The following is a 24,184-nucleotide window of genomic DNA, read 5'->3' on the forward strand; positions in this document are numbered from 1 at the left end:
CATGAAGTCCCCCTCTTGACTGGGTCTAAGCCTTGAGTGGCAAGTGGGGAGCCTCCCAACACTTCCCTGGAAAGTGTAGGCAAGTAAATTGGAGATTATTTTCTTGGAGAGTCTCATTTTTCTCACCAAAAGTGAGGTAGAGCTTCTGAAGCGAATGGTTCTTTTTTAATTATAAAAAATGTTTTTATTTATTTATTTGCAGGCCCAGCCAAACTTGACTAGAAAAGAAGCCCGGGCAGGGGTTTGGACGAGCCCGTGTCCTGTAGCGCGCTCCAACCAACTGGGAGGCCGTGAAAGGGGGAGGGCGGAAGTGACCAGCCGTATCCCTCCGCGGGGCGAGAGGGTCCGTGGGGAGAGTCGGCGTCTCTCTTCTCCGCGCCAGCTCCCGAACACGAAGTCGCATTCCTTGGCCCCCCGCGCCCGCCTCGGGGAAAGAAATCCACCCCAATCACTCGAACCCGTGGAAGGCTTCCTTTCACCCTTGGGGAGACGAGCTTTCAACGGTCCCCTCCCTTGCTCCCAGCGCTTTTTCCCGGCGCCGGGTGCAAGGTCCCTTTAAGGCGACCGGGTCTTCCTCGGGTCAGACCGCTGCGGCGACGACCACGGGAGGTGAGTGAGCAAGCGAGCCTTCTCTCTCCGCACCCCCTGCTCCCGGGGGTTCCGTTATGTTTTCTCTCGGGGAAGCATTCCGAGGCCAGACAACGAGAGGGGGATGGGCCGGTTCGCGTGGGGGTAGCGGCGGGGGGGCCGGCGATGCGCGCCCCCGACAACCCCCAGCGGCGGCGCGGCCCGTGACAGGAGAAGCCGTGGGGTGCGACGCGCGAGCGCGAGTGTGAGTGCGTGCGACCTAGGCCGCGGGAGCCACGCGAAGGGCCTGCGGCGGAGGTCCCTGCCTGCCGGTTGGCAGGCCACCCGCCCCGCCCCCGGCGCACGCTGTGATGCGCACCCAGGCGCACTCGCGCCCCACGGCCCCTCACAGCCCGACGTTCACACGCACGCCCGGCGCGAGGCGTCTCGGAGGAGCGGGCGCAGCTAGCGGCCCGCAGCTCGCTGGGGAAGGGGCGCGGGGGGCGGGGAGAAGGCGTCTCTTCTCTGCGCCAGGTCCCGAACACGTAGCCGCATTCCTCGGCCCCCCGCGCCCGCCTCGGGGAAAAAAAATCCACCCCAATCACTCGAACCCTAGGAAGGCTTCCTTTCACCCCCGGGGAGACGAGCTTTCAACGGTCCCCTCCCCTGCTCCCAGCGCCTTTCCTGGCGCCGGGTGCGAAGTCTCTTTAAGGCGAAGGCGCCTTCCTCGGGTCAGACTACCCGCGGCGAAGACCACGGGAGGTGAGTGAGCAAGCGCGCCTTCTCTCCCCGCACCCCCTGCTCCCGGGGTTCCGTTATGTTTTCTCTGCGCGAAGCTTTCCGAGGCCAGACAACGAGAGGGGGATGGGCCGGTACGAGCGCGGTGGTGGTGGCGGCGGGGTCCCGGTGATGCGCTCCCCCGAACACCGCCAGCGCCGCAGGCAGCAGGACCGGCCGTGGGGTGCGACGCGCGAGCGTGTGCGCGTGCGACCGGGGCCGCGGGAGCCACGCGAAGGGCCGGCGGCGGAGGTCCCCCGCCCACGGCGCCCGCTGTGGTGCGCACCCGGGCGCACTCGCGCCCCACGGCCCCTCACGGCCCGACGTTCACACGCACGCCCGGCGCGAGGCATTTCGGTGGAGTGGGCCGCGCGGGCGCAGCTAGCGGCCCACGGCCCGCTAGGGAAGGGGCGGGGGCGCGGGTGTTGGCGAGACGGCGGGGCGCTGCGGGAGGGTCTGGCGAGGGGACTCGGCGGCACGGCAGAGGGGGCGGGCGGCGGAGCGGCCCCTGGCTATGGGGGTGCGCGCCCCGTCCCGCCCAGGCCCCGCTTCAAGAGGGGTGGGAAGCTCATTTTGAGCCGGAGGAGGAAAATGAGTGATTGCTGAGCGGATCCCTTGTGTTAGGTAATCTCTGCTTGGTCTAATAGTACATCCTAAGCCTTAGTGCACTGTAGCTAGTTTACGAAGTCTCCTCCCCAGGCCCCCAGATTTCTTTAGGGAATGGCGCGGTGATTTATAAAATGGGATGGGGCGGGGAATCTTTATTTTCTGGTGATTATGTCCTGCCGCGGTGGGCGCCATGTTTATCCCGGGGACTGTTTTCTCTAGATTCTTGGCACCTTTTGCAGAGGAGTACTGTCATTGATCCACTTACTTTTTCTGCGTGTTGTTCTGATTTCCTTCCTCTCCGGAGGTGGGATTCCCTCAAACTGCTAGTAGTCCTGAACGTTTCTCGGCTTACTTGCTTAGACGTTCTTAGCTCAGAAAAAGGTAGTGCTGAACAGTCCTCAGAGTCATTTGGTGGCCAGTGTCATTTTCCAAATGGAGATTAAGACACAGTTGTATCATCTCAGAGCAGCTGCTGTTTTGGTGCAGCGGGTAGCCGGTCCCTCCATGCTCGTAGACAGATATCACCAGAGCTCAAAGCTCCACAAAAATGGGGTTTTGCCTTTTTTTTTCTTTAAACGGGGTTTCACTCTTGTCGCCCAGGCTGGAGTGCAGTAGCTGGATTTCTGCCCACTGCAATCTCCGTCTCCCGGGTTCAAGTGATTCTCCTGCCTGAGCCTCCCAAGTATCTGGAATTACAGGCATGTGCCACCACGCCCGGCTAGTTTTTAGTAGAGACAGGTTTCACCAGGTAGGCCGGGCTGGTCTCGAACTTCTGACCTCAGGTCAGAAGTAAAACCCACTGCGCCTGGCTGGGGTTTTACTTCTATAGTAGTTTACCCTACTAGATAAAAGGGAAACAGCGGGGGAGGGATGAATTTCGAGACCTCATTGCTCAGGGTCTGAGAGCTTGAACTCTGAATTCGAACTGTGAGCACAATTGTTTTCAAGTTCGGGGTGCATAAAAAGTACCTTGAAGAGGCCAGGTGTGGTGGCTCAAGCCTGTAATCCCAGCACTTTGGGAGGCGGAGGCGGGTGGATCACGAGGTCCAGAGATCGAGACCATCCTGGTCAACATGGCGAAACCCCGTCTCTACTAAAAAGACAAAAAATTAGCTGGGCATGGTGGCGTGTGCCTGGAATCCCAGCTACTCAGGAGGCTGAGGCGGGAGAATTGCCTGAACCCAGGAGGCGGAGGTTGTGGTGAGCCGAGATCACGCCATTGCACTCCAGCCTGGGTAACAAGAGCGAAACTCCGTCTCAAAAAAAAAAAAAAAGTACCTTGAAGATTGTTAAATGTACAGTTTGGAGGGGCCTCATCCCCCAAGTTTATTTGAATGGGGCAGAGGGGGGAATGTCATTTCTGTATTTTAAAATGAGTAGTCGTACAGTGGAGGCTGATTAACCGCTACTTTGAGAATTACTGGTCTAACATAAAAGTGTTCAAAATGTTGAAACAATTAAAAGACACCTGTGCCCTTGATTTCCTTTCCTTTTCCAGAGCTACGTTGGTGGAGTATGTCAAACTAAAGGAGGTAACAGAATAGACTCGGGACGAATGTGATTTCGTTAGAGTTTCCACTCCCATCTTGAACTAGTGGTATAATCTAGGAAAGCAGTTCTCAAAATGTGGACAGACGACCCGTGGTGATCTCCTCGTACGCTTTCAGGGGAGCCTCAAGGTCATAACTATTTTTAAAATGATGGTAAGATGATTTTTTTTCAGACACACTGATGGTTCAAAAGCAATGCTGGATAAAACTCTTGGTAGTACCTTAGCACAAAGCAAGTCAGTGGCACCAAACTACGTAGTTGAGAATGCCCTTGAAGCAGTAAAGATTATTTTTATTTTATTTTATTCTGTTTTTGAGTTTTTGAGACGGAGTTTTGCTCTATCGCCCGGTGTGGAATACAGTGGCACAATCTCCACTCACTGCAACCTCTGCCTACCGGGTTGTATTTTTTGTTTTTGTTTTTTTATTTAAGACGGGGTTTCACCATATTGGTCAGGCTGGTCTCAAACTCCTGACCTCGTGATCCGCTGGCCTCGGCCTCCCAATGTGCTGGGATTACAGGCGTGAGCCACCGCACCCGGCCCGGGTTGTGTTTTTAGTAGAGATGGCGTTTCCTCATGTTGGCCAGGCTGGTCTCTAACTCTTGGCTTCAGGTGATCTACCCACCTCGGCCTCCCAAAGTGCTGGGATTACAAGTATGAGCTACCGTGCCTGGCCTACTATTATTAAATCTTAGTTTGTGATTGCATGTCTTTTCAATCTTTAAGAATTTGTGATGAAATAAGAAACATGGATAAAGCATTTGTGCTGCCTATGAAGGTGTGATTGTTGTCACGAGAGAGGCATTTGTGAGATTGGGTTGTGAGTGGCTTATTTCATGGAGTAGCATTTTTAGTTGAAAGAATGGCACACTGGTTTTTCACACTTGGCATTTGGCAGATATTTCTTGAAAATGAAGTGAGCTTGTCGCTTTTAAGAAAGCAATTGACAGTATTTGTTACCAGTGATCAAATTTGGGTGAAAATTAGAATGTTTAAAAAGTTCACAGCTGGAGTTTGACAGCTTTCTAGTACTTAAAAGACTTTTCTTATGCTTTCAGTGGTTAAGGACTGTAATTTTTTAAAATCTTGTATAATGAAATGTGTCATTTGGAAGATGGGCATAACTCTGTAACCCTGTATTTTGCAAATGATTAATGCATGATGTTGCAAAATTATGCGAAGGTAAAAGATCCTTTAAAATTACCAGATACAGCAATGGATTTTAACAGTAAACAAGTAGATTGATATGGTTTCCGATTACGAAATGCTACTATCCTTTAAGAAACTACTATTTGACCCAGCGTGGGTGGCTCCCTACTCTAATCCCAGCACTCTGGAAGGCGGAGGTAGAAGGATCATTTGAGCCCAGGAGTTTGAGTCAAACCTGGTAAACATAGTGAGACCCTGTCTGTATTTATTAAAATAAAAAAAAAAAAAAAAAGAAAGAGACTACCATTTATTGAGTTTTAGTATTTACTACTATCCACAGTTATCTGAAAAGGTTATTAAAATGCCTCTCCCTTTTTTGACTAGATTTTCATTATATTCTTTAGGAAAACAACATATAGTAACAGACTGAATGCGGAAGTAGCAGTGAAAATCTAACCATCTTCTATTAAGTTAGACATAAAAGAGATCTGCAAAGATTCAAAACAATGTTACTTTTCTCACTTTTTGGAGGGGAAGTATTTTTTGTTGAAAATGTTTATATTAACTTGTAGTGGGGCTTGTATTAAAATACATTGATAAGTATTAAAATTTAAAAATTTTGAATAGTGAATGTGGAAAGATAAAATTCACGTAAACAAAAGATCTTTGGCGTCTTCAATAACTTTTAAGAGTCCAAAAAATGAGAATCATTCTGTCAGCCCTATGTTTCTACTCTTTAGATCATTCAAATCTAACTCTTTTTGGAAATTTTGCGGAAATTTATAAGTAGTCAAAGTTGATGGAAGAGGCAGTGACTTGGGGAAGAGTTCTAGAGCAAAAAAAGCTTACTTTCAGGCCGGGCGCTGTGGCTCACGCCTGTAATCCTAGCACTTTGGGAGGCCAAGGTGGGTGGATCACCTGAGGTCAGGAGTTTAAGACCAGCCTGGCCATCATGGTGAAACTCCATCCTAAAACGAAACAATACAAAACAAAAAAGCTTAATTTCAATCCTAACTGGTATATTTACTAACTGTAGCCTTGAGGAAGTTCTCTCTAAACCGGTGTTTTGACCGCATCTGTAAATCACAAATTTTAGAGCTGGTTGTTTACAAACCCTAGAGCTGGTGGATGCCTTTGTCGTGATGTAAATATGGTAACACTTTGATAGATTCTTTGGTATTCTTTATATAATATTAAGCTATATCCATCCATATATATATATATAAATATATATAAATATATATATATATATATATTTTTTTTTTTTTTTGGGTGGAGTCTCACTGTCATCCAGGCTGGAGTACAGTGATGTGATCTCAGCTCACTGCAACCTCTGCCTCTCAGGTTCAAGCAATTCTCCTGCCTCAGCCTCTCAGTTAGCTGAGATTACAGGCGTGTGCCACCATGCCTGGCTAATTTTTGTATTTTTAATAGAGACGGGGTTTTACCATGTTGGTCGGTCTCATCTTGAACTCCAGACCTCAGGTAATCCACGTGCCTTGGCCCCCCAAAGTGCTGGGATTACAGGTGTCAGCCACCGCTCTTGGCTGAAAACATATATATATTAATATATATACACACACACACACACATATATATTTATACACATACACACACACATATATTTTGTGTGTATGTGTGTGTGTGTGATAGAGTCTTGCTCTGTTGCCCAGGCTGGAGTACAGTGGTGGCAATCTTGGCTCACTGCACCCTCCGCCTCCCAGGTTCAAGGGATTCTCCTGCTTCAGCCTCCTGAGTAGCTGAGATTATGCCACCACACCTAGATAATTTTTGTATTTTTTTAGAGACAGGGTTTCACCATGTTGGTCGGGCTGGTCTTGAACTTCTAACCTCTTGATCCACCCACCTCGGCCTCCCAAAGTGTTGGGATTGCAGGCGTGAGACACTGTGTCTGGCTGAAAAACATTTTTATATGTAACCAAGGAAAGGAGAGCAGAAGGGAGACACTAACCTATTGCTAGGTTTTAGCAGAGTTAAAAGAAATTGAGAGCATAGAATTGGAATTTAGACAACACACAACTGTCATTGAAGAAAAGCTTTCCATCACAGTAGATACTTTTGTTGGGAAAGGGCCACCTGAATATTGAACCCTTTTAAAAGAGAGAACTTTTGGGAGGCCGAGGCGGGTGGATCACGAGGTCAAGAGATCGAGACCATCCTGGTCAACAAGGTGAAACCCCGTCTCTACTAAACATACAAAAATTAGCTGGGCATGGTGGTGCGCGCCTGTAGTTCCAGCTACTCGGGAGGCTGAGGCAGGAGAATTGCTTGAACCCAGAAGACGGAGGTTGCAGTGAGCTGAGATCGTGCCATTGCACTCCAGTCTGGGTAACAACAGTGAAACTCCATCACAAAAAAAAAAAGAGAGAGAACTTTTTGCTGCTTGTTTTAGTAAAGAGCACGCAACTAATATTTGGGTGCTTCCTGATAACAGGATTTGCTGCCAAACAAGAGGAAAAAATTTTGAGTTTGGAAATGGTAGGTTATTAAGAATATTTAAAATCCATATATATATATATATATTTTTTTTTTTTTTTTTTTTTTTTTGAGACAGAGTCTCGCTCCGTCGCCAGGCTGGAGTGCAGTGGCGCGACCTTGGCTCACTGCAACCTCTGCCTCCTGGGTTTAAGCAATTCTTTTGCCTCAATCTCCCTGGTAGCTGGGACTACAGGCATGCGCCACCATGCCCAGATAATTTTTGTATTTTTAGGAGAGACAGCGTTTCCCCATGTTGGCCAGGATGGTCTCGATCTCTTGACCTCATGATCTGCCTGCCTCGGCCTCCCAAAGTGCTGGGATTACAGGTGAGAGCCATTGTGCCTGGCCCATATGATTCTAATATATGTGTTACTACAACCGTTAAATGCTATGAGGGACAAAATGGGCTGTGTAAAAATTGAATAACTAAAGCTTATTACATGTTTAACTGTAATTAGTTTTATACACAGATGAAGTATTCAGCCCTGTAGGTTTTCTGGTATTCCTTTTTTGGAGCCAAAAATTGAGGTAACTTGAAAACATAATTACCAGTTATTTTGAGGATTATCATTGTTTATTTTTTACCCTGGAACAAGAAAGTGGTATTCTTAAAATGTTTGTTTTTCTATAAAACATTTTTCCTGTTCCAAATGTTCTTTTTATGTTGATTTTTGGGTAGGTATGTACCCGCAGTAAATTGAAAACATGAGATACTAAATTCTTCATTTCTGGAGTTTACAGCTGTGAAAGAACAAGCCAGAGGAATTCAGAGCTTCAAGAACCAAGTATGTCAGGAGAGTTGTAGAAAACAGATCTTTTTGTAATTTTCTTTGAGATGAAGATAGGCAACATTTGCTGTCCCCTAAATAAAATACCTTAAAAGTAGACAGGTGTATCTGCAGGATTCTTTTTGCTGCTTTTAAATAGTACATTGTTTTAAAAGGTCTGTGTCTTGCTTTTACAAGATTTTTATTGACTAGTTGATCATATAGGGCCTTAGTATAAAGTACACTACCGTATTTGCTAGCATTGAAGAAATAATCTCCTTCCCCCCAGATAGGTATTTATCTGGTACTCCCATATTATGGATGGCAGGACGAGACAAGAGACCGGGTATTGCTGATAGTTCTGTATGAGCCTGCAGTGTTAAGTAAAACCTATTGAGTGTACAAAAATCATGTTACCAACACAATTACTACGAAGTAGAGAAACCACCTGTTACCAGGATGTCAAATAATGCATTAATGGAAGAAGGTGATGTGCCTCCTTGGTAGCCTAGATAATCCACCTTAGAGGAAGTTGTTATTTAACTGCTGTGCAACATCTTAAGTGAAAATGGCTGCATAAAAATGAAAATAAAAAAAGCAATGTGTATGTCCAAGCTACGTGAAAATTGCTCCTGGGAACAGATCAGTAAGAAACTCAGCCAACAAGGTTACCAGTTATTTAGTAAATGCCAAAGAGATATGGCAGAATGTAGCAGTCCTAATATCAGAGCTAAGATATGAGTAGGTAGTTCCACCCCTCACCGCCCTCAGTGTTGTGTTGTTGTGTTTTGTTTTGTTTGAGATGGAGTGTTGCTCTGTTGCCCAGGCTGGAGTGAAGTGGTGCGGTCTTGGCTCACTGCACCCTCTGCCTCTCAGGTTCAAGAGATTCTCCTGCCTCAGCCTCCTGAGTAGCTGGGACTATAGGTTTGCACCACCACGCCTGGCTAATTTTTGTATTTATAGTAGAAATGGGGTTTCATCATATTGGCCAGGCTGGTCTCTTAACTTTGACCTCATGATCCACCCACCTCAGCCTCCCAAAGTGCTGGGATTACAGAGGTGAGCCACTGCACTTGGCCTCAGTTTTTATTAAGAAAAGTTCATGCATGTGAAAAGGGGGAAAGAGGCCGGGTGTGGTGGCTCATACTGGTAATCCTAGCAGTTTGGGAGGCTGAGATGGGCAGATCATGAGGTCAGGAATTCGAGACCAGCCCGACTAGAATCGCTTGAACCTGGGAGGCAGCAGTTGCAGTGAGGCTCTACTGCACTCCAGCCTGGGTAACAGTGAGACTCTATCTCAAAAGAGAAAAGAAAAGGGGGAAAGAATTTTACAAAGAACACTTGCAATGAACCCACCACCTAGACAGAATGATTTTTAATGTTTTGGCACTTGCCACATATTTTTAGTTTTATATTTATTTTTTGAGATTGAGTCTTGCTCTGTCGCCCAGGCTGGAGTGCAGTGGTGCAATCTCAGCTCACCGCAACCTTCGCCTCCTGGGTGCAAACAATTCTCTGCCTCCCCCTTTTGAGTTGCTGGGATTCTAGGTGCCTGCCACCATGCCCTGCAAATTTTTTTGTATTTTTAGTAGAGACGGGCTTTTCACTATCTTGGTCAGGCTGGTCGTGAACTCCTGACCTCATGCACCTTGGCCTCCCAAAGTGCTGGGATTACAGGCGTGAGCCACTGCACCTGGCCAACACATGCCAAATTATTTTTTAAAAGTTGGCACACTGGTATCTATAAGAAACAAAAATAGCCTGCCTGTAGTCGCAATTACTTGGGAGCCTGAGGCAGGACAATCGCCTGAGCTCAGGAGGTTGAGAATGCAGTAAGCTGTGATTGTGCCACTGCACTCCATCCTGGGGAATACAGTGAGACCCTGGCTCAAAATAAAAACAGAAAAGAAGCAAGTATCTGTGTATTTGCCTAACACCTTGAAAGTCACACTCAAGAAATTTCTAGTAAATCTTTTGTGTATTTCCTAAGAATAAATACATCTTCCTACATGAATATAATACGATTACTATTTCTTTTCTATTATTAAAAAAATTTTTTTAGAGAGATTAGTTCTTACTGTTTCCCAGACTGTTCTCAAACTCCTGACCTTTTAAGCAATTTTATCACGTTGGTCTGCCAAAGAGCTGGGATTACAGGTGTGAGCCACCACACCTGGCCAACATTGACATTTTAAAATCGACTGTATTTGTTGTTTTCTAGAATGTTCCATATTCTACATTTGATTATTACCTTCTAGACAGTCTCATTTTCTCATTATTTATTTGTGGTGATACTTAATTTGTTGATTTATTGCTGTATTTCTTGTAAACACAGAGTTAACTTTAAATAATGGATTTTGGCCAGGCGCAGTGGCTCACACCCGTAATCCCAGCACTTTGGGAGGCCAAAGCGGCTGGATCATCTGAGGTCAGGAGTTCGAGAGCAGCCTGACCACCATAATGAAAACCGGTTTCTACTAAAAATATAAAATTAGCTGGGTATGTTGATGCGTGCCTGTAATCCCAGGTCCTCAGGTGGCTGAAGCAAGACAATCGCTTGAAACCAGGAGGTGGAGGTTGCAGTGAGCCGAGATCGTGTTATGTCACTCTGGCCTGGTCTACAAGAGTGAAACTCCGTCTGAAAAAATAAGTAATTAAAATAAAAATAAAAAAAATTGATTTGATTCAGGTTAAATTATTATTGTCAGTAGTACCTCATATATAGTTTTTGGCTTTTCTTGTTTACAAAAAAACAAGCCATAGACAAAACAGCTGATAAATAAATAATGTGAATTGTTAGTAGTTTAGGTTTTTTTGTTTGTTTTTGGTGTTTTATTTGAGACAGAGTCTCGCTCTGTCGCCCAGGCGATCTTGGCTCCCTCCACCTCCAGGGTTCAAGCGATTCTTTCGCCTCAGCCTCCTGAGTAGCGGGGATGACAGAGGTGTTCCCCCCCAACCTGGTTAATTTTTATGTATTTTTTAGTAGAGACGGGGTTTCACCCTCTTAGGCAGACTGGTCTCAAACTTCTAACCTCAAGTGATGCACCCACCTCGGCCTTTTAAAGTGCTGAGGTTACAGGCATGAGCTGTTGCACCCAGAATGGCTAATGTTTTTTATTTAAAAGTATTACAATCATAACCTTTGGCTTTTGAGATATAGAGGTACTACTGTAAGTTTTAAGTTCAACCATAAATAAGATTTTGAGGAAGAAAATAGAAATAGGTTTGCATTTTGTCATTATGATTCACTGCCCTCTGCAAAAATGATTTTGAAGTTGAAGAAGGAAGAAGAGTTCATGTAGCAAAGGTAACCTGTAGGGGAATTGTAAAGGGGCCACAACTAGAAAAAATTTAGAACTGGGGAGGCTGGGCACAGTTGCCCACTCCTGTAAAACCCAGCACTTTGGGAGGCGAAGGCAAGCAGATCGCTTGAGTCTGGGAGTTTAAGACCAGCCCGGGAAGTATGGCAAAACTTTATTATCTCTGTAGAAAATACAAAAATTAACCAGGTGTGGTCGCATATGCCTGCGACCCACCTATTACTTGGGAGACTGCGGCAGGAGGATTGCTTGAGCCCAGGAGGTTGAGGCTGCAGTGAGCTGAGATCATGCCACTGCACTCCAGCCCAGGTGACAGAGAAAGACCCTGTTAGGGGGGGAAAAATTTTTTTTTTTTTTAGAACTGGGGATTAGACAATTATTTTCACAAAAATTATTCACCAGCCAATACAGATACTGGTAAACAACCATAAAACCATAATTTTATGGAGTAAACATCATGATGCTCTTGTTTTATGTACTTGGGTAAGAACAAGAGCCCACAGGTCCCAGCTCTTTTTCGGCTGGGCCTGAGTACAAGACGCTCCTCAGCAGCCTGAGCCCAGCGCTGCCCGCCAAACACCTCGAGGACCGGCTCTTCCACCAGTTCACGCGCTTTGGCGAGATCAGTTTTTGCCTATGGCACACGCCTGAGCTGGGCTGTGTGGCCTACGTGGACTTTCAGCATCCACAGGACCCACGCGGCCCGCCAGCATGCCCTGGCCCGCCAGCTGCTGCTCTAGGATCGCCCGCTTAAGGTAGAGCCCGTGTACTTGCGTGGCGGCGGCGGCGGTGGCGGCGGGGGCAGCCGGCCAAGCAGCAGCAGCAGCAGCAGCGCTGCCGCTAGCACGCCTCCCCCAGGACCGCCCGCACCCGCCGACCGGCTCGGCTACCTGCCGCTGCACAGAGGCTACCGGTACACGCAGCGCTGGCTGTCCTGTGTGGCTGCCCCGCCCCTGCGAGAACCTCGTGCCCACTGCGCCGCCGCCGCCGCCGCCACCGCCGTGGGACTGTCTCGCGAGCGGGCTCTGGACTACTACGGGCTGTAAGGCGATCGTGGGCACCCCTGTGGATACCCGGGTGTGTGCGAGGAGGACCTGATGCCCGAGGACGACCAGCGGGCCACGCGAAACCTCTTCATCGGGAACCTGGACCACAGCATATCTGAGGTGGAGCTGCGACGGGCCTTGGAGAAATACGGCATCATCGAGGAGGTGGTTATCAAGAGGCCTGCCCGTGGCCAGGTCGGTGCCTATGCCTTTCTCAAGTTCCAGAACCTGGACGCGGCCCACAGGGCTAAGGTGACCATGTCAGGCCGAGTGATTGGTCGCAACCCCATTAAGATAGGCTATAGGCCAACCCTACCACTCGTCTCTGGGTGGACGGCCTGGGACCTAACATCTCACTGGCGGCTCTGGCCCGGGAGTTTGACCACTTTGGGAGCACTAGGACCATTGATCACGTCAAAAGAGATAGCTTTGCCCATATCCAGTACGAGAGGTTGGACGCAGCCCAGGCCGCCTGTGCTAAAATGAGGGGCTTTCCCTTGGGTGGACCAGACCGCAGGCTCCGTGTGGATTTTGCCAAAGCAGAGGAGACACGGTACCCCTAGCAGTACCAGCCCTCACCACTCCCTGTGCATTATGAGCTGCTAACAGATGGATATACCCGGCATCGAAACCTGGACGCCAACCTGGTGCGGGACAGGACCCCCCCCACACACACACCTCTTGTACTCAGACCGAGACCGGACCTTTTTGGAAGGGGACTGGACCAGCCCCAGTAAAAGCTCCGACCACTGAAACAGCCTTGAGGGCTACAGTCGCTCAGTGCGCAGCCGGAGTGGTGAGCGTTGTGGCGGGAGATGGGGACCGTGGTTTGCCCAAGCCGTGGGAAGAGAGGCGGAAACGGAGGAGCCTTTCCAGTGACCGTGGGAGGACAACTCACTCCCCGTATGAGGAACGGAGCAGGACCAAGGGCAGTAGGCAGCAGTCAGAGCGGGGCTCCCACGGCACCCCTGAGCGCAGCCGCAAGGAGAACTACTCCAGTGAAAGGACCAAGGAGTCCAGCAGCAACTCCCTCAGCAACAGCAGACATGGGGCTGAGGAATGGGGCCACCATCACCACCACCACGAGGCTTTAGACTCTTCCCACGGGAAGAAGGCAAGAGAGCGAGCCCAATCACCGGACCACGGAGGCCGAGCGCAGGCCTCTCCAAGAGCCAAATCATGTGACCAACAAGCTGAAGAATGTTTCAGATTACACTCAGATGCTGCAGCTGTGTCGGAATGGGCTTTTGGTGTTGAAAAACAGCTGCTTCCCCACATCTATGCACATCCTAGAGGGGGATCAGAGGGTGATCAGCAGTCTCCTCAAAGACCACACTTCTGGCAGCAAGCTGGGACTCGGCTGAAGATCACCCAGCACCTTCGACTGGACCAGCCCAAGCTCGATGAGGTCAGGTGACGCATCAAGCCGGGGAGCCCCCACGGCTATGCAGTCCTTTTAGCCACCCAGGCAACCCCCAGTGGGCTTGGCACTGAGGAGATGCCCAGAGTGGAGCCAGGTCTGCAGAGGTGGCTTCTCAGGAACCTGGTCTCCTACTTGAAACAGAAGCAGGCTGCAGGGGTGATCAGCCTGCCGGTGGGGGGTCCAAGGGCAGAGATGGCACAGGCATGCTCTATGCCTTTCCGCCCTGCGAGTTTTCCCAGCAGTACCTCCAGTCAGCACTAAGGACATTGGGAAGCTAGAAGAACACATGGTGAGAGTCGTTGTCAGAGACACTGCCTAGCCCAAGCCTGTTTTTCCCAGTGTCATGTTTGTGTCACAAAAGCAGTTATTTAAAATCTGATCCCCTCTCTACCCTACCAGTTTGGTTTGAATTCTCTCCTGGGTTATTTTGGTTCATTTGGGTAGGGCTCAAAGTCCTTTCCACCACCAAAACTAAGTTCTTAGGTTTTGGGGTTTTTCTTTTTTCTTTTTTTTAAACAATGAGAAGGGACTCTGGTTATGTTGATTTCTAGTGTACAAGATACTGTCTGCTGTGGTTCTGTATTTATTTTTTGACCCACTGTATGGAAAGTTGTCAGTAAAGCCTTTTTCAGAGAATAGATTTAAAACAAAAACAAAAGTGGCCTAAAAGTTGTCGGATGAATAAGAAGATAAAACCAAGTTTCTGTCTGGGTGAGATGGCTCACACGTATAATCCTAGCACTTCGGGAGGCCGAGGGAGATGGATTACCTGAGGTCAGGAGTTCAAGATCAGCCTGACCAATATGGTGAAACCCCTTCTCAACTAAAAATGCAAAAATTAGCTGAGTGTGGTAGCATGTGCCTGTAATCCCAGCTACTTGGAAGCCTGAGGCGGGAGAATGGATTGAACTCGGGAGGCTGAGATTGCAGTGAGCTGAGATCGTGCCATTGCACTCTAGCCGGGGTGACAGAGCGGAGAGCAAGACTCTGTCTCAAAAAAAAAAAAAAAAAAGGCTGGGCATGGTGGCTCATGCCTGTAATCCAAGCACTTTGGAGGCCAAGGTGGGCAGATCACCTGAGGTCGGGAGTTCAAGACCAGCCTGACCAACATGATGAAACCCCGTTTAAAAAACATACAAAATTAGCTGGTTGTAGTGCGCATGTCTGTTATCCCAGCTATTTGGGAAGCTGAGGCAGGAGAATTACTTGAACCGAAGAGGCAGAGGTTTCAGTGAGCCGAGGTTGTCTCATTGCACTCCAGCCCGGGCAACAAGAGCAAAACTCTGTCTCAAAAAAAAATAACAACAACAATATAACCATTTGAGTAATTCATAAGAGCCTTGTTCTGTTCTGTTGCAGAGAAGACAAATTTTTAAAAAAGAAATTATAGTTTTTTTTCTTCTTTTTTTTTTTTTTTTTTGAGATGGAGTTTTGCTCTTGTTGCCCAGCCAGGCTGGAGTGCAATGGCGCGATCTCGGTTCACCGTAGCTTCCACCTCCTGGGTTCAAGCAATTCTCCTGCTTCAGCCTCCTGAGTAGCTGGGATTACAGGCACGCGCCACCATGCCCCGCTAATTTTTTGTATTTTTAGTAAAGGCAACGTCCACAGCTAGGGGCAGCGCCATTCCTTCGGCCAAAGTGCAGGTGGTGAACCAAGTACCAACCGCAAGTCTGTCTGTCTCACTGCACCAGGCCAAAGGAATCTAGGATTGGAAGATCCTTCATCATAGCCTGCTCTTCCTCCGTCTCTTTCTGGTTCTACTTAATGAGGTTAGCTAGGGAATCTTTCAGTAGAGAAACCGCTTCACACGGCTCCCCGCCCCAGTTTCTCGAGCCAAACTGCTTTAGAAAGAAAACAAGTGGACCTCCCTCCGTCAGCAGGAAGACCCCCGTCGAGCTGACAACAGGAAGCCCTAACATGAAAAGTCCCTTTGGCCGAGGGACTTAGGGGTACTCTTTTAGGGAGGGACGCCCCCAGCTCCCTACTCGTCCTACCCGCGCCTGCTCGGACTGTCCAGCCAGGTGGAGGCTACGAATATGTAAACCAAGCTTGGCCGGCGGGCGGAACCCACCAAGAAACACGCCAGCCAGGGCAGGGGCGAGCAGGAGGGATTCGGTAACCCGAGAGACGAGTGGGAAAGCAGGAAAGGTGGGAATAAAGCAAGGGAAACGAAGTAGGGAAGAGGTCCAGGGGCACCAACACCACAGTCCCCAGGTAAAGGACAAGTGTTCCCTCCTCTGGTCCGCCTGGGTCTAGGGGCGGTCGCGCTCGGGCCCGGGAGGGGCCCTGCTGGCCTCGTCTGGGTGCTGCCCGGAGCACCGAGCAGCGGATTCCCCACCGGCTGCTCCCTGTTCAGGCCTTGCGGTGCCCGGGACGTTCTGCGAAGCCAAGTGCGAGGGTTACCCCGGCCAGCAGATCGGGGGCTGGGGACTATCCGGGAAGGGCACGTGGGCTGGGCGGAGCTCACCTTGGCCGAGGCGCAGCGGACGCTGGGCTAGCTAGACTCAGGGCGGCGAAGTGAGCGCAGAGGGCTGTGAGCCTTCCCTAGTACCTGCGGTGGGTGGGGAGAGGGAGGCGGTGCGGGAGCCGGAGGAGCCTGGCTGGCGCTCGGCCGGGCGCTCCCCAGCCCTGTCTCCTCCCTCTCTTCCTGCCCCCGACTCCCCGACCCGGGCGCGCGGCCCCTGCCCTGCTCTGGCTCCCGGACCCGCCTCGCTGAGGCCTTGCCCGCCCCAGACAGAGCGTTCTTGTAAACTTCTTTTCAGTAGGAACGGTCCCGCTCTCGACTATTTCAGGGCATCCCCACCCTGGGCCTGCCCTTCCTCTTGGGTTTCGTTTGGTTTTAGAAAGCGGGTGACTGTAGAAATCAAAGTACCTGGCCGTCCCGCGGGTGGGGCACGCTGTCGCAGAACCAGAGGTACCTGCTCTGTGGGCACCTACGGGTCTAGGTATTATTTTCTAGTTGACCTTGCAGGGAGTGGCACGTGGAGTCCTATCGACGTCAGAGGCACTAGGACTTGGTTGTTCTCAGATGAGCCCTAGGAGGTCCATCCGGGGTCTCGGCCGCCTGTGCCCGGCCGGGGCTTGGGGGGGGGTCGCACCTAGCACCTCCCCAACAGCCAGGCTCCCCGCCCTGCCGGGCCCTCGAGGTGCCAGAGAGAGGGGGTGTGGTTTGTCTTGTCAGCACCCAGGGGCATCACAAACCCTCCGTTGAACAGGGGATTTACTGCTCTTTGTGTGGCTTCACTTGACCAATAGTTGAGTTTCAGTGTGGCTAATGTTAAAAACTGGCTGGGCGTGGTGGCTCACACCTGTAATCCCAACACTTTGGGAGGCCAAGGGCGGGCAGATCACTTGAGGTCAGGAGTTCAAGACCAGCCCGGCCAAAATAGTGAAACCTCCTCTCTACTGATAGAAAAAGGAGTCGGGAAAGGTGGTGTGCTCCTGATGTCCCAGGAGACTGAGACATGAGAATCCCTTGAACCTGGGAGACGGCGGAGGCGAGATCATGCCACTTAACTCCAGCCTGGGTGTCAGAATGAGACTCTGTCTCGAAAAAAAAAAAAAAAAAGTTTAAAACTAAGTTTCCAAGGCATTATGCTGTGTGGTCCTTAAAAGTCCTTTAGAAGAATTTTCTGGAATAAATTCAAAGAAAATCTAAGTGTTTCCTAGGGGATGCTGACCTACTCCTCGGCCCCCCCCCATCTCCTTTTATTTGAATTGAGATTTGGGGTTAAATACAAACTACTCGAAGCTGTTGGTGGAAAAGAGCCCAGTCCCAAACTCTGGGGTTTTCCTTTGTTCCCAGGGGAGGCCTTGGAAGGAATGAGCGATCCCAAAGGAATGAGCAGACTTGGGGAATCCTCCAAGTGCTACTTCTGACTAATCTTGGCTGTCGCCAGGAAAACCTAACTTGGATTTCAGCTATTGCTTTTCCTGCAGCCTGGTGCTGACTATTCAAGTGGACAGCTTGTCTTCTAGGATCTTGCTGTATACAGTACTTCCCAGTCCCCAGGTCACAGGCATCAGTGGAGGAAATCTCGGATCCCTTTTGTCCCAGGGATTGGAATGCTACTGGGTTTGGAATAGGAATGCCTGGGTTTGCATACCCGTACTCATCTGATTTCTTCATCTAGTCCACAGACCTTAAAAGTGCTTTAGTGTGTGTGCATACGCCTGGGAATTCAGGGATTAAGGAAGCAGTCTCTTCCCTCCAAGGGCTTGGGAGTTAGATAAGCAAACAATGTAAATCCAGTGTGTTTAGTGAATGGTAGAGGATACTATCAGATAGTAGGAGAACACTGAGGAGGGGCTTTCAAGTTTCCTTGGAGTGGTCAGAATAATTCTTACAGGATGCAACATTGGTAGAAATTAAAAAATAATAACACTTATTAGAACTTTTAAATCTGTACCAAGATTCTATCCTTAGAAGGCTTGGAAAAATCTGAATGTATAAAATGTGATTTATAAATACATGAACCAAAGGTCAATATTTTCCTATTTCTTTCTAGTCTTTTTATGTATATATGACAAATATTTACATAATTCTGATCATGCTGGTTATAAAATTGAGTACAGTCATTCACTGCATAACAATGTTTGAGCCAAGAGTGGATCGTGTGTACAGCAGTGGTCCCTCAGATTATAATAGAGCCAAAAAATTCCTTTTGCCTAGTGAGCTCGTAGCCGTGTAACGCGGTGCTCATGTGCTTGTGGTGATGCTGGTGTGAACAGACTGCGCGCCGGTTGTGTAAAAACACAGCACATACCGCTACGTGTAGTAAACAGTCCTTGAGAAAGGTAATAAGTGACTTACTGCTTTATGGATTTGCTATACTTGTCATCATTATTTTAGAGTGTACTCCTTCTTATTAAAAAAGACAGTAAAATTTTTAAAAAAGTTTTTGAAACAGCCTCAGGCAGCTCTTTGAGGAGGTTTTCCAGAAGAAGGCACTGTTACCATAGGAGCTGTGCGTCATTGCCCTGAAGGGCCTTCCAGTGGGGCGAGATGTAGAAGTGAAAGCAGACCTAGGCTGCTATGTGCGTCGGTGTCTTAGTTTTTTGTGTTTGTGTCTTAGTTTTAAACAGAAAAGTTAAAAAGTAGAATGAATAAGTAAATAATTTGAAAAATAGAAAATATAAAGAAAATACTTTCTACAGCTGTACACTGCGTGCTTTAGGCTAGGTGTCATTACAAAAGAGTCAAACATTTAAAGAATTTACAAGTTTGTAACATACATTTACAGTAATCTAAGGTTAATTTATTATTATTATTCTGGTTTTCTTTGAGACAGGGTCTCTCTGTGTCACCCAGGCTAGGGCATAGTGGTGTGATCTCGGGCTCACTGTAACCTCTACCTCCCTGGTTCAAGCGCTTCCTGTCCCTCAGTCACTCGAGTAGCTGGGATTACAAGCACGTGCCACAATGCCTGGATAATTTTGTATGTTTAGTAGAGATGGGGTTTCACCATTTTGGTCTGGCTGGTGTTGAACTCTTGGCCTCAGGTGATCCACCCATCCTGGCTTCCCAAAGTGCTGGGATTGCAGGCATGAGCCACTGTATCCGACCAGCTTAATTTATTATTGATAAAGAAAAACAGTTTTAAATATAGTATAGTCTTAAGTGTACAGTGTTTCTAAATTCCACAGTAGTGTCCTAGGCCCTGACATTCCCTCCTGACTCACTCACTGACTGACCCAGAACAACTTCCAGCCCTGCAAGCTCCATTGATGGTAAGTGTCCTGTGTAGGTGTAGCATTTTTAATCTTTTATGCCATATTTTTACCACTTTTTTTATGTTTAGGTACACGAATACTTAGCATTGTGTTACATTTGTCTACAGTATGCTATTCAGGGTTGTAGTCCCCACGTGCTCGACTATACCATACAGCCTAGTTGTGTAGTAGGCTCCACCACCTAGGTTTTCACAAGTACGTTCTATGATGATTGCAGGATCGCCTAAGGACACATTTCTCAGAATGTAACGTCATCATTAAGTGACACATGACTGTTTGTATTTGTGTCCCAGATTATTTCCTTTTGTTCTTACTCTTTTCTATGTTATTAAACATTTATCAAGAACACGAGTATTTATTCATTTACTCATTCTTTTCAACTTTTTATTTAACAAGTAGCTATTCAACTGTAGCGTACTGTGGCTTCTCTCTTCTCTCTTCTCCAGTGTACCTGCGGCACTCGGAGGCCCTAGTGGGTGCATCTCCAGGAGGATGCTGCAGGGTTTCTAAAACACTGTGCGAAGCACTGAGGATACAGTGGTGAAAATGGTCAACACATCTTATGATTCCTGTCCTCATGTGGCTTCTTAATGATTCTATGTACTGGCAGGTCCATAACGCCTCAAGTATCAGCCATGCTTACAGTCTCTCTCTTGGAAAAGGGGTCCCATACACTTGTTTTTCCTGGAAGTAGTTATACCTTCTCAACCACATGCATACAATGAAGCCCGCTCGGCTTCCCTAGTGAGAACTGACTGCACCAGGGACCAGTGCCTGAGCCTGAGCTGCCCAGCAAGGACACTGTCCTAGCAGGAGAGTAGCCAACTGAAAGGCCATTGGAGGAATGAGAGCAGAGGCTCCGTCCATGTGGTCTCTGAAATGATGAGAAGGCATTGTTCAACTCCTCCACCAGGCCTGAGATACGTTCCAATGTACAAAATGCTGGGAGCTGGAGAGAGCGATCCACTATTGAGGCAGTATTGGGTATTTTACCACTTCTCCATGTGGCACAGCCACAAAATCCTGTTATTCTGTGGTTCTCAACTTTTTTGGGTTTGTGGCCATGACACAGAAGTTGGGCTATATACTAAAAATGTGCTCCTTTTTTCACACTGTAGAGTTTTGGGTGCTCAGCTAGGGACTGCATTCCTACCACTTCATGCCCCTAGGTAGGAATATGTGACTAGTCACCAACAGAATGGGACTGGAAGTGATATGTTTCACTTGCAGGACAAAGCAGTAAAGAGGTGTGACTTTTCCATATTCTTTCTCTCCACCTGCCAGGACTTCAAGACTCTAAGGATGGAAGAATTACAGTTGGAAAGAGCCTGGAGAACTGAATCCCTGTGTGGAGGAAAATCACTTGGTGAGCAGGAACATCCTCATCGGGCTAGTTATGTGGTTGAGGAAGAACCCTGGAATTGGGTGTTTATGTGTTAGGGCACAGCCTTAACAAAGTGCTAGTATTTTTAGCAGCACATTTGAAAGGATTGATTTGCATGTATAGTAATTACACTGTGATACTGTTGACACCTCAGCATGGTGTCATTGTTTGAATAGAACTATTTACTGCCCTGTGCTCTCTTAGATACTCATGAAGCAAAGTTCTCACAGGTCTTAGCAAATGCATAGTCTTGTTTCTTGGTGTGTATTAAGCTATGGCCTGTATCACATGGAAACCTGTGAAAACCCAGCTCAGCATTCCTGTCTCAGCAAAAAGTTTTTGCTGGCAATCTAAAAAGGAAAACAAACCAACCCATGTATGGCTGTGTTAGTAGCCCCTGAATAGGGAAGTACTATAATTTGTTAAACATTTCCCATGTTTTTCAAGCATTTAAGTTGTTTCTAATTTTGTACTGTCTAACTGTATATCAAAGACTTTTTGAAAAAATATTTCTGCCCACACGTTTGTTTGCTTAGGCTCTATTTCTATCAGGAGCTATGTTTTTTCATGTATTTATGTGGATTTTAAGGGACTAGTAGGAATAAGCCCCATTCTGTGGGGGCAGACAGGAGGGGAAGGCATGTGTCGGATGGAACTGTGAGATAGTGTGTCTGTGCCAGGAACTGCCTGCAGTTCTGCATGAGGAGAGTGCAGCGTCTTTCAGAACCTTGAATGGGGATGAGTCTGAAAGGAGGTGCCTTAGATATTCTGCTAAGGAATTTCCTATTTCCTCTGGTACTAGGAGCCACTGAAGAATGTGAAAAAGGGCATTATTAACTACATGGCTCTGGGCAATTCATTTCACCAGTATGAACCTGGGTCTCCACCTATCTTCTGGGGTAAGGGAAGAGACTGAATGAATCATCTAGGGAACATGAAGGCAGATCCCCACCTCCTCTGTGTGATTTCCCACTCTGTGAAGGGGCCATTTTAAGCAAGCCAAGCGGTGCTCTTCTGTGGCCCAGGGTTTCTAGTGTGTGTGATTTGTGAAGGCCTTTGAGCAGACTTCTCTTTAGGGGACTGGGAGGACTCCACCGGGGCTGTGCTTGCTGTGCTGACATACCTCTTAGGGCTGCAAAAGCTGAAGGACTGCACGTTTTTTATTTTTATTTTTAGACATAGGAGAGCTCTTAGACTAGAGTTGAAAACAACCTGTCTTCTATAGGTGAGCTGCAAATTCTAACACTTAGAATCTATCAAATATTTACTGAGTACCTACTCATTCCCTGCATGTTATAGGTCCAGGAGATATGTGAATGACTGAGACAGACAAATATATGCACTCACAGACCTTACATTATAGGGAAAAATGATGCAGGGAAGCCCCAAAATGGAGCTTAGCCACTGGGTTCTTGGCTTTTCCCAGGAAATTCAAGGGCAAGCCGAAGGTAGAAGGAAACAGCTTTAGCGAAGAGGCGGTGTTACGGCTCCATGACTGTTCCTGCAGAGCAGCGCTACCCCGTAGGCAGAGAGCAGGAGCTCAGGGGAGTTTTGCAGTCATATTTCTATAACCCACTTTTAATTGCATACAGATTAAGGGGTGGTTTATGCAGAAATTTCTAGGGGAAGCAGTAGTAACTTTCAGGTCATTGGGTCATTGCCGTGGAAAGGAGTGATAACTGCCTGGGTGTTGCCATGGCAATGGTAAATTGACATTCCACACTAATGGGCATGTCTGATTGAAAGTCGCTTTTGCCCAAGCCTTGTTTTAGCTAGTCCTCAATTTGGTCTGGTGTCTGAGCTCCGCCTTTAGTGTCAGGTTCCACCCCCTACCTCAGGAAGGGAAATAAAATAGAAATAGGGGGGAAATGAAACTAACAGAAAAAATCGGTACGTTTGTGATGAGTGCCATCATGGGAAATGAGGAATCTGAGTAAGAGAAGTGAAGGACCCGTTCTAGGAAGGAAACCAGGAAAGGCTGTTCTGAGAAGGGAATAGTTAAACCCAGACTTAGAGGAAGAAGAGAAACTATGGTTGCAAATAAAGGAGGTGTGGGCGGAAATATTCCAAGGGGAGGGAAGAGCCCATGTAAAGACCCAGAGATGGGGAGAAGCTGGGTTTGATAGAGGAATTGAAAAACGGCCAGTGTGTCTGTAGCAAGGCGGGTGTGGCGTGGGATGAGGGTGAGAGGAAGTACAACTTAGCTTCAGGGATCTGGGCAACACTTTTTGTTAGCAATGGAAAAAATAAAACAACTATGGAGTTTCAGACAGGCTTGGGAGCAAATTACATTTTGTCTGCCACTCATTGGCTGTGTGATCTTGGACATGTCCTTTCCCAAGGAGGAAGCAACTTACTCTGCACCTTCAGTGAAGTCAGCAGGCAGAATGGAACAGCAGCATGTCTGAATCCCAGTGTTTGGCACCAGGGCAGAATTCTGCAAGACATGACCTGCCCATCATGGGCTGTGGTCTGCCAGTCTGATAAGCTGCATTTCCCCTTTCTGTGTTGAAACTTGAGAGCAAGTGGTGTTCCAGGCAAAAATTCAGATGCTGTGTCAAAGGGAAACAGTTACTGAAGCCACAGATACTCTTTGTTCATTGATGATACTAGAATCTGGCTGGGGAGGGCTCAGACCCACAGAAATTGGACTCTGGGACCCCAGTGACTCAAACCCCTTGTGAAATGCTGGCTGCTTGGTAGGAACTGATGGCTCAACAGTATTAGCAGCAGCTAGCTGTGGAGTTTCTGGGCAGTTCTGTTGGCTGGAAGCTGGGGAGGCTGCTGTAAGGCTGTCTGGATAATATTTAAAATGGTCAATTTACTGGGAAAGGGTGTGTCCTTGCTTTGTAGCTAATGCTGTGGGGACCCTCTGGTGGCCACAGTGGGAGTAGCTCAGCAGTGGGGTTTGCTTTCTCTTGAGTGCCCCAGGCAGGAAGCCTTGGCTGGAAAGCAGAGGACCGAATGTGGGGCCTGAAAGATGACCCCGTTGGCTTGAGATGGAGGCTGTGATTTAGGTTGACACCCCACCCCATTTTCTCTTGCTTTCGATAGCATTTGTCTGGGCTTGAGCAGTGAGAAAAGTAATGCTCTGTGTGCAAGATGTCAAAAATAAAAAAGATGAAAACAGATTTTAAGTTGAATTAGTGTCTGGTACCATATGGAGCAAAACCTCCGTTTGGGCATAGGATTCCACCAGTCTTATTGGCTGATTTTAAGTAAATTCATTCTAACAGTTCTGAGCACAGATATTCTGAAAGCCAAAGTGGTTAGCTGTTGGAGGATGTACTGGCTGGTGATTAGTGGGGCATCTGCGAGGTCTATGTTGGTCATATGATATAGAACACAAATGTACTCC

General features: G+C 47.9%; 1 protein-coding gene, 1 long non-coding RNA gene and 1 pseudogene across 14 annotated transcripts in view; 2 read left to right on the forward strand and 1 right to left on the reverse strand.

Moving 5' to 3' along the window:
- The first annotated feature begins 337 nt into the window (after positions 1-337).
- LOC128930164 (uncharacterized) overlaps positions 338-24,184 on the forward strand; it is a 78,221-nt gene continuing 54,374 nt past the window's right edge. For 7 of the 13 annotated variants that reach the window (XM_078355693.1, XM_078355691.1, XM_078355688.1 and 4 more), the window contains exons 1-2: positions 338-609; positions 20,727-20,808. The gene's annotated coding sequence lies outside the window, so the exon portion shown is untranslated. Of the gene's footprint in view, positions 610-1,905; positions 1,969-3,449; positions 3,657-7,385; positions 7,480-20,726; positions 20,809-24,184 lie in introns of those variants that run through there. The other 6 variants (XM_078355690.1, XM_078355686.1, XM_078355687.1 and 3 more) reach the window with 5 other exon arrangements.
- LOC144580217 (uncharacterized) lies at positions 10,437-16,711 on the reverse strand. Its single transcript, XR_013529366.1, has 2 exons — positions 16,582-16,711; positions 10,437-10,558 (listed from the first exon to the last, which is right to left on the reverse strand). It is a non-coding gene; the product is annotated as an uncharacterized LOC144580217 (long non-coding RNA).
- Positions 11,002-14,160, forward strand: LOC144580196 (putative RNA-binding protein 15B; annotated as a pseudogene).

The sequence above is a fragment of the Callithrix jacchus genome, chromosome 18 (assembly GCF_049354715.1).
Source record: "Callithrix jacchus isolate 240 chromosome 18, calJac240_pri, whole genome shotgun sequence".
Classification (NCBI taxonomy): Eukaryota; Metazoa; Chordata; class Mammalia; order Primates; family Cebidae; genus Callithrix; species Callithrix jacchus.